The sequence below is a fragment of the Simochromis diagramma genome, unplaced genomic scaffold (genome assembly GCF_900408965.1).
Source record: "Simochromis diagramma unplaced genomic scaffold, fSimDia1.1 OVJJ01000205.1, whole genome shotgun sequence".
Taxonomy (NCBI): Eukaryota; Metazoa; Chordata; class Actinopteri; order Cichliformes; family Cichlidae; genus Simochromis; species Simochromis diagramma.
This window is the reverse complement of record NW_024386782.1, coordinates 106,127-115,614: the sequence shown is the minus strand read 5'-3', so window position 1 is coordinate 115,614 and position 9,488 is coordinate 106,127.

Genomic DNA, 9,488 nt, shown 5'->3' with positions numbered 1-9,488 from the left:
AGTGAGAGAACCACAAAAGGCAAGGTGCAGTTGTAATAGCATTTACTTTGGGTGGAAATCACACAGTCAAAATACAGTACTATCAAGATGCATTCTCCATGATAACAATGGTTTCACAATACGGTAAGTCTGTAATGCTAAGTACATTAAAACACAATCGCCTACCGTAGGATATCTGTGTTCATGAAGAAGAAAAATGTGTCTGAGAAGCCAAAAAAAGAGCATTATGTATATAATAACTGTACTGTCGTGCTAGTGTGAGTTATTCTTTAACTTTAATTAACAGTTATCCCTGATTTTCTTTTCTATCCATTGTCCGCCGTCTCTCCCTTTATTCTTCTTCTCTGTAAATAAGTTAACTTTAGTTTACCATTCGTCACCACTCGGTGTCAGAGAGTCGTGACTCTGGTCAAACAGGTAGGGAATACATTTAGAGTTCCTTTATGTGAAACATCTGAGCTTTTAGTTTTTAATTTTTATGAGTATGACTAAAAGGCAGTCAATGTTGGCCTGCTTTTAACCTTTTCTATTAAAAACAAACATAAAAAATGGCCTGAAATCATCTGAATCTATAAACATCATGTCCCTGACTAAAATGTTTAGAGACATACAGACCCTGTGACCAAATTAAAAAATAAAATTGCAGGTAATTTAGATAATTGATTTAGATAATGCCTTAAAATAATCCCCTGAATAAGTGCTCAGATTACATTCAAGTAGTGCGACCTACTTCTAAAAAAAACCCCTAATTTTTGTTCTCATTATGTACATTCAGCTGCTGATTAGCTTCTAATTAACTAATGGTCCATATTAAACTTCATCAGTGTCTCCAGTAGCAGACTCACTGTACTGTACATCTCATTAGAAATTCAAGGGCTGGCTGTCAGCAGCCAGAGAAGTCAGCATATTGGGTTACTAGGCAGAATCTAGGCTTTAAGAAAAAAGACATGCCTTCTCTGTTTTGGCTGCTAGATGGCGGTACAGATCCCCACACATGCTCCTCCCGCCAGTCACACAGCCCTGTTGGCATATAATGAGATGGGGTCCCCATTTCAGCTGTCTCCTAGGCAACTAGGGCTGGGGACAAGGAGAGGGCAGGGTGTGCATCTGCGTGTGTGTTTATATATACATAGATGTGAGTGTGTGTTGTTGTGATTTTGAAGGGGACCCTCAGAAATGAGAGTTTATGAAGAAAGTCAATGTCAGAGCTGATGTGACATTTGCAGTTTAATATTTGTGTAAGAACAGATGATGATGATGATGGTGATGCTCAGCAATGACCTTCAGCTGCAAAGAACAAACGTCCTTGACTGTGAACACTAAGACATGCAGGATATTGACTGATTTCTGTGTTGTTTTTATATGTCACAATAAAATCATACAAATATCACACAGAAATACAGGTTTTGTCATCTAAATGTGTCATTTTGAAACAGAAAGAGCCTGAACCATCAAACTCAACAAAGAAACAGCAAACTTACAGATAAGAGCCAGCTTTTACTTTCACCTCAAGTTGTGTGACAAAACTGGGACCAGACACGATTTGCTTTTTGAATAAAAGGCTAAGTGCAAGTTTAATCGTTTCTAGTGATTTTGAGTTCGCCCCTCAGCCGAACCCCAAGTGCACATGTTTCCGAGTTCTAATTATGATTTTAATGAGAGGCTGTTTTGCATGATCCCTGCTGAGCTGAAATCAATGTTTTTCTTGACGGAAGGAAGTCATGACGGTCTTGTTTCAGTCTAAGCATTCAGAGGAAGCAGGTGAGGAACATTTAGAAAATTAGTAGATATAAAATATCCGTTATACATTCCACCAGTTTCTGCAAGTCAAATAAAAAACTTTTTCTAAAAACTTTTTGGAGTCCTTGAAACGCCACACTGACCAGAGGCAAAACTACTCAGCTTATTGAATCTTATCTTAAGGCATTGTGTGTGTGGTCTACAACTACTATAGCAGCAGTTTTCACACATTTTGTGCAAAAAGGAAAAGTCAAAATTACAAAGCATACCTGATTTATATTTGTGCAAAATACACAGATAATCTATGTCATGGGTGTCAAACTCATTTTACTTCTTGTGCAACATACAGCCCAACTGGATCTCAAGAGGGCCACACCAGTGAAAAACATTTATTTTCTATAATAAGTGTAAAGGAAAAGGAGCATATTCTGAAATAGTTCACATTTTAATGAGACTCGCATTTACAGAATGGCTGAGATGTCTTAAGAAAAACAAATGCATTTACAAGAAAGTGTCTGAATGTCGTATGTTAATGCCACACAACATTGAGTGAGTCTACTGTCACTGAACAGAGATCACAAATAAAAAATACAACATTATTTTATGTGAATTTTACCATTCAATTTGTCTAGCTCTAAAAATATGTTTAATTGTCCATGTATTTCACTTCTGTGTAACATATGGGGATACAAAAAACACATGATTAAAAAAAGTGTAAGTAATGGCTTTGCTTTAGGTGCCATCATGTGGGATAATTTGGACCCTCTGGCAGGTCACTTCTGGCCTCATGTTTGATACTCTGTCTTTTTTGGCACGACAGCAGTTCTTCTTTTGATTGTATACTCGGGTGACAGCACCTGGGCATGACGCCTGCAATACTTTTGGTTTCTGTGCAATAACCTTAATTTAACTTTTTTTCCCATTAGACAGTATCATTTTGCTACCTCTGGCTCTGGTTTGGCACTCTTTTGAAGGCTTACTTTATTTTCCAAGTGCCTCTTCACATTGCTTGGCTCAGTGTTAAAATTATTGAGGTTTTCCCAGCAGATTGTGGACTGAGGGCTTCTGACCAGTTGAAGCACTGGTGGTTTCTTTTGAGAAATTTCATTCCCCCACCTCCCAAATTGTATGTCCTTCTCCCTGATAATTAACCTTTGATGCGTCACAGTGTAATATGCCATTCATCCTGCAAGTGTCCGAACAGATTTGGATTCTCATTAACACAAGTTTTTTTCCAACAATATAGGGCATAAATTTAACTTTGTAGTTTTAAAGCAAAATTAAAATGTATCCTTTACTTTATGCATCCATGTACGTAACAATATAAAGTGTAAACGGCACATCATCTGGGAACCTCTGTCCTAGAATTGACAGTTTCAGAATTACTCATAACCAATTGTAAGCCATCACTGTACTGTGACTTTACAGTCTACAGTCTACAGTGTGTACATGTTGGAGCACCTATAAGTGATATATTTAACAAAAGAGCATGTTAGTGTTTTATAAGAGTCTCCTAATGTGGTAGCCAGATCAAAATGATTAGTGAGACCCGTTCAGGTATGGAAATGATCTCCTTCCATACTAGCAAAAATAATTTGAAGTTCATGTTACTGCACTGATTGTTTTTCCCACTTCTTCCAATTCTCCATATTCTGTTTTCATACTGCATGAACCACAAGGTTCCACTGTAACACTCTGAAGTCACTAACCTTCATCAAGCCATAAAAAAACCTCAGTCAGATCCTTCTTCCTGCTGTTCTGCTGATGAGAAAAACAGGCAGCAACACCTCTTGTATGTGTAATGACTTCAATCTAAAGTGAGATCACATCCTGGTAACAGCTGCTCTCAGAATACGGGAAATTAAAGCACAACATTTAGGCAATGTATGGAATTAAGTGAAGCCTAAAATATCCAACTTTATGTCCCATAGCTCCAAACAAAAGTACATTTAAAAAAAAAAAGTCAGAATTCACCTTCTGATACCAAAAGAAGACGCCTCATTTCCAGAGTGGTCTCCTCACTTCCAGAATGGATGTATCTCTGAGACCTCTAGTTGATTACCTTAAAAGCATTAAATTAGATGTAAAAGCAAAGGCTTGCACCCAGTTAAAGCAAACCTACCATGTGAAGTAGAGCAGCGCTGATACAAGAGTTAGACCACCCACTGTAGCATACAGCAGGCTCTGAGGCAGGCTATGGAAATGGCAAAGTCATTTTCCATCTGCTAAATGACATGATTTCACATCACTTACACAGTACAGACTGTTTTCGCATAAATCTCCCGACCATATCCAGACAAGTCTGGATATAAAGGAGGTCTAAAAGTAATCAAAATCAAGATGCATGATTAACTGCAAAGCATGCAATTAAAATCAAGCTCTTGACAAAAAGAGCCATTCAAACAGAAATGCAAATAAGAGCATCTAGAGATGATCATGTGCTGGTGAAAACTATAATATGCGGGGCTTAAAAGAACTACTAAAAGAATCTCGAGGTGTGTTTGTTTTGTTAACTACCAATTCCAAGTTCAAGATGTAATTTGCAGCACAAATTAGATATGCATTTGTAGTACAACAGGGGTTAATTTGAGTTAATTTGAGTGACAACTGAACATATGAATGTGTACAATCTGTAGTCAAGAAGTCAGATGTTTGTTTTATGGTATTCTTGTTGTTTGAATGCTGTGGCCAATCAGGTTGCATGCAGGTGAAATGTCTGTGTCGAGACTGCTGAAATGCAACTGATTGATTTAGTTTTTATAAGCATTTTAAAAAATGTGTCTGGATTTCTAAGCAAAGACTGAAATCATGGTCCCCCAATATCTGGCTGGCTCTACCTGAAGTCCCAATAAATTGGCTGCTTACCCCAGAGGCTGATTTATTTTACTATAACACTGTAGAAAACGACCTGCACAGGAGTCCCATCGTGTAAAAACCCAGCATTTTTTCAATAGGAATGGCAGAAAAATATGTCATGTACAGAAACCGTCCAGATCTAAACTGCATTTAATAACTTTACAAATAATATTTTTCTTTAAATGAATTCAATATCTCTAAAATATTTTGCCACTAGTTCAGATTAGTGCCTTTACTTCACTTTGGCAATCGTTTTAAAAAGAGAAACATGTACGACTACTATAAGGCACATGCTTCTGCCAAATGGCATATGTTACCATAAAGCTAACAGCCTTGATAGTGTGACAGGGAGCAGCAAAAGAGCTGATGCAGGGGTCTGTGTTCAGCTGGTGTTCCAGCATTTTTAAAGGAGACCTATTGTGCTCATTTCCAGCACCATATGTTTATTCTTACACTCTCCTAGAGCAGGTTTTTCTAATTGACTTTTCAAAATAATCCTCGGTGCAGCAGCTGAGTTCATCATCTGTCTGATTTGGGACATTTTAAGACATCCTCCCACTTTAAGGTCATCATCTCTTTAAGCCATCTTTCTTCTGATTGGCTGCCTCTCCCACCTGTGGATGGGGGTCATTGTGCTCTGGGTCAGAGTTAGAGTTAGTTAGTCAGAGCCTGAGATAAGAATATTAGGGATATTTGAATTCACTGATATCATGCAGAGCTGAAAAGAGACAAATATGAAGTATTTTGAAATCAAGCTTTTAGAGAAATCTGAACTTTGACCCATTTGACCCCATATTTGACATACACATCCATCGTTTTAACAAAGACAAACTTAAGGTCTCATTATATATTAAAAACGAGGTACAATTTTTGGCATTCATACTTGAAAACACAGAAAACTGTTGAATTTCTTGATCAGCTGTGGATTTTCTAAAGCTCTGAATTGTCATTATTTGAGGTGTATATTCTACACGTTGTGACATGAATGCATAAAATCATGTTGTGATATTATATGATGCAATTGTACAGTGTAGGAATAAAACATAATAACCACTTAGCTTTTAAATATGAAGTAAAAAAAGAAATTATTTCAACATATATTTTGTTACATGAAGTATTTTCATATGAGTGAATGTGAAGCATGTACACTGTCTATGATTTGCTTTTGGACATACGGATGAATTTTAGCCAGCATGCAAAGGATGAACATAGCTTTTAGTTTTGAAAAGTGGAAGTCTTAATCCTGTGAAAGACCTTATAAAATATTTAAAAGAAACCTAAGTAAACCTATGTACTAAGCACTTTGTCCACATGAGATTAAGTGTATCTAAGTGATGCAGACTGGGCTAAAAGATGAACTTCCCAGTGCTCTAGTGAGAATTTGCAGGCAGAGAGCTGTTGGAATACTCTCAACACAAGGCGAACTAACTAGATTTTCATTAGCTTGCAATAGTATTCAAGTTTATTATCAAAATTTAGCTAAAAATGCTATAAATAAATAGAAACAGCAACTCCTAACTACTATCCCAAGTTCACAGATGTGAAGAACATGATTATTATTCATTTTTAAACTACAGAAGAGCACTTTCAGGCTTAAAATTGTTAGCTCCGGGCTATGGATGATATTACACTCATTATCAAGGATTTCCAAGTTGCCAAAATGCGTTACAATTTCTGCAGTGTGTTATTTTATACACACACAACTACAACGTGTATGTTCACAGGTGCATTGTTCAGTAACATATTTATGTCTTAGTCGTATTACAGATCTGTCACTCATTGCTTGGACAACCTAAAAATAAAGAGGGCTCTGCACTCACACAAAGAACGTAGCTAACTGAGAGTTTGCTGCTTGAATGCAGTGTGAAACATCTTCCAGCACAGTGTCTGGTTTTTAGCAGGGTGTTGGCACTGGGGAACAAATATAAACTGGCACAGGACCATGTATGGCTTCTATAGTCAACTGTATCTTTAACATGTGGCCTTGGATAAATATGGGATAGAAATCGGCTTTAGTTAGCAGCATTAAGTTTAGCTTTGAGCCAGTGTCAGCTAGGTGCATCATTTATCATCAGCCTGACATCCGAGTGTCCTAGAACACGGCCTGTAGTGGGTCAAGGCATTTTGGCCATTTGGGATCATTTGCACTGCCACCCTCCATTTTGAACAGATTTTATTTATATTATGAACCAGGGCAGAAACAAGCGAATATGCTGCCATCATTTCCCAATAACGGTAGGAATTGTCAATAAATAGTTGAATTTTCAGGGTTTTTTATGTGTGAATGTTTTATATTTCATCTCACAGATGTAGACTAAATTTTATAATAGCAAATTAGTTATGAATCCATCTTTAAATTATATATTAACATGTTGTACATAAATATAGCAGAAAACAATCATTTGCTATGTGAAGACATGGCGTTAATAGAGATTACACACCCATTCTGTATTTGTTGTAATCTAAGCTTTAGTGTTGCATGTTTTAGGTTTTAGTGTACCAATGTATCATGTGTTTACCATGAAAGTGCATGGCAGCGCCTTCTCTTGAGACTGCCGGCACTCCTCACATTCATGATGTGAATAAATCAATTTTATTTTCACTGCACTGCAGCTCTGAAAGTTTGCAGACATTATCAGACATTCACGGCGCAGAGCTATATGTAAGAACGCAAATGTCCAATTTAGATGGATGGAACATTAAATGGACCTTACTCTGCATAGGCAGGATAGAATAGAAAGCACAAGTCGCTACAAGAAGACTAACTAGTAGAAATCTTATAAGAGGATGGGGCTGGGCATGGAGGACCGATGGGGTAGTGGATAGTCAGTTTGGGAAGGCTGGGGAGGGATTCTGAGTGGAAGTTAAAGCGGCACCTCCCTTTGGCAGTGGAGCAGCACTCTTACTAGTCCATGCAACCCTGAGGGTGAGGATGTACACAATGCTTTTGTCGGACAAGAAAGGAATTTCACTTCACGCCGGCACTCCTCACATCCATGAAGTGAATAAATCAATTTTATTTTCACTGCACTGCAGCTCTGAAAGTTTGCAGACATTATCAAACATTCACGGGGCGGATCGCAAATATCCAATTTAGATCTATGTCCATATACCATTTGCATGGTCACTTTTACACTGTCTGATTTATCTCATGTGACAAAAATAGTAGAATGCTATGTTTAGTGTGTCCTGTATAATCTACCCATCGCATAAACCAAACTGGAGTATTTCCACTGGTGAGAAAGTGTTTCACAATGACAATCTCCAGGTATTCAAATTGGATTTGCCAAATTTTGTGTGAGGTTCATGAGAGAAAACAACTAAAGTGAAGCCAGAACAAAAATAAGAGCAGTCAAAATTAGTGCGGTTTTTCAGAGATGAAGCTGCAACACTCACACAGAAATAGCACAAAAAAATAAAATTTAAAACATACAGTTACAAAGGGTTTCACAATCTGGATAAAATACACACATCTAGTGCACACACACACACACAAAAGCATTTATTCTTACATGCCTGCTTAAATGCAAACAAACGTGCAGGGCACACGTCCAGTCAACCCGATGGGCTAAAACACAAAAACCAGAGGTGCTAAAATCTCCAAATTGTGTGCTCGATTTAAAATAAGTGCATGAAACACTTCAAAGGTGAATCAACAAGGCCGACTGCTGTAATATTTAAGCAGGGGCCAGCACATGCAATGCTCTGAATGTGATTAATGCAATTTGTAGACAGTTTATTGTAGACTTTAATGTACAATATCAATATACTGACTGTGCTCAGAAATTAGGTCAAATATTAATTGTACTCTTAGTTATTAACTGTTTATTTAAGTTAAAGAAAACACATTCAATACATTTGGAAAAGTCTCATTCTGAGTCTTTCTTGTATGTCATAGGCAGGCTGGTGCAGAGGTTAAAACTGTTGCTTGCCACTGGGGTGTGGTTTTCTCCCACAGCATAAAGACTCATATTTTAGGTTAAGTGGCGATTAGAAATTATCCAATACATGCAGATGTGAGACAGATGAAGCTTTGACTGGTCAGTATGGCTAGAAAAGTGCAATACAAATGCTACTCCGTCTCCAAAATGTATGAACGAATAATAATAAAACAATATTTTAAAAAGTTATTGACTATCCCTGTACCCAAGGGTTACATCTTACACCTTTTATTGAAAGGACACTATTTGTACAATTCAATTGAGTTATAAAAATATCACCAGTGTTACGACAGACCACAAGGGTGGTCTGTCGTCAGACCATCAATGCTACAATGTCAGTATATTGTCACAGACGTGACACGGTGATGTACTGCTACAGCTTTGCTGTTTTGGTTTTTGAGATGCTGGTGCTCTAGTGTAGTGTCCAGCAATTATAAATTTTGTATATAGTACATTTCATGTGTTCCAGTGCTCAGTAACTGGGAACCACTGGGCAACCAGTGCTGGTTCTGCTCCTGTAAATGAGTACAAACAAAACTGTGAATGGCTTTGAGCAGGTTACAACACTTCCTCATCAGTGAGTGGATCTCTGGGACGACACGATGTCCCATCACTCCTCCGAATGAGGGATCCCTCAGAGTGCAGCATGCCACAGTTGGCACAGGAAGGCCTGAGCCCAGCACATTTAATTAGCCAAGCTGTCTTGGCATTGGATGGGAGGGGGACACACACACAGTGACGAGTCATCAACATCACCAAGGGTGCGGTACTGCTCGCTGCCATACTGCACATCTAAAACTTAATGGCAAAGGGACGCATGGGTATCAATACAAACAAAATATGGGAAAACTGGGAAAGATAGAGCGGTAATTGCAAATCGGTTTAGCAATGCAGCAAACTTCAGCACAAGCAGTGTCTGACCTTTCCTGCAGAAACATAAAAGGTGTGGCT